The following is a 1264-nucleotide window of genomic DNA, read 5'->3' as shown; positions in this document are numbered from 1 at the left end:
AAGGAAACGTATCACACGCAATGTTTTGGATAATAACCTTTCACTCATGTATTACATAATTTTTCGGTATCTTGTCATTGCAATTCGGCGTTGGGCTTCAGGCGAATAATTCCACAACGAGGCGGAGGCCGTTTAGTGCGGTTTGTCTGTCTGTAAACAGGATTACATAAAAACTTGATGAAGAGGTAGAAGATGAGGATCGCCGTTATTAAAACTGTGAGGTCGTGCATTGGCCTTGGTGGAGGACCTATGTTCTCTAGAACTGTACCTCACACTGTGATGGTTAAACTTCACAGTTATTCCGCAGGGTTTAGCATCACCTGCGGTCTAATATAATCCCAACAAAAACCGAATAAGAAGTGTTTTTTGATTACTACAGTTAAACTAGGGACATTGGTGTTGGTGACTCGACTGTACTGTAAAAAAAATAAAATTTTTCACCAGTTTACAAAACAAATACCTGCTATTTTACAGATTTTTTTTTTCATTTTTGTTGAGGTGGTGATGACATCTACTGAAATAACATAAAAACGACTGGAAAAAAAGAAGTCAAAATTGTAATTAACATCCACATCACAAATCTGCATTTTGACAAATATGTCTCTCCATTACAATGTTTGACCATAAAATGATACATTTTTTATTCTATTTCAATCTCTTTTTTTTTTTTTTGTATATTAAGGATTGCAAAATGGTAAAACTGCGTTTAAACTGTTATTTTACAGATTTTTCTTGTTTTGCTAAATTACAGAAAATATCCAATAAAATCTCAGTTAAGGTTTTCTACATGTTGAAAACCTTTAAAAAGGACAAAACTGTAAATAATGACCACATTTTTACAAAAAATAATTCACTTTTTTACCATGTGTGACTGTAAATGTACAATTTTACTGTATTTAAATCAGCTAATAAAAGTACTTTACAGGTATCTGCCATTACTTTCATGGTTTTTACAGGTTTTGAAAGTTACTCCATCATTTGTTTACGTATTTTTCTTGGCACCTTGATGGATGATTTTTAGTGCATCATGCTTTAGGGACTTATTCTACACCGAGGATTACTCAAGGCACTTTCTGGGTCATTATTTCCTTTTTTTTTACTCACTGTGGGTTAATTTTTCACTGCAGTATCAAGTCCTGCACCTCTGTGGAAACAGCCCAACCGCAGCCAGAGGTAGAGAGAACTCAAACATGCAGTTTTACAAAAGTTACAATTCCCTAAATCACAAGAAAGAAAACACTAAACAAACAGAATCAACATGTAC

This window comes from Stegastes partitus, unplaced genomic scaffold (assembly GCF_000690725.1).
Source record: "Stegastes partitus isolate 25-593 unplaced genomic scaffold, Stegastes_partitus-1.0.2 Scaffold1603, whole genome shotgun sequence".
Classification (NCBI taxonomy): Eukaryota; Metazoa; Chordata; class Actinopteri; family Pomacentridae; genus Stegastes; species Stegastes partitus.
This window is presented reverse-complemented; position numbering follows the sequence as displayed.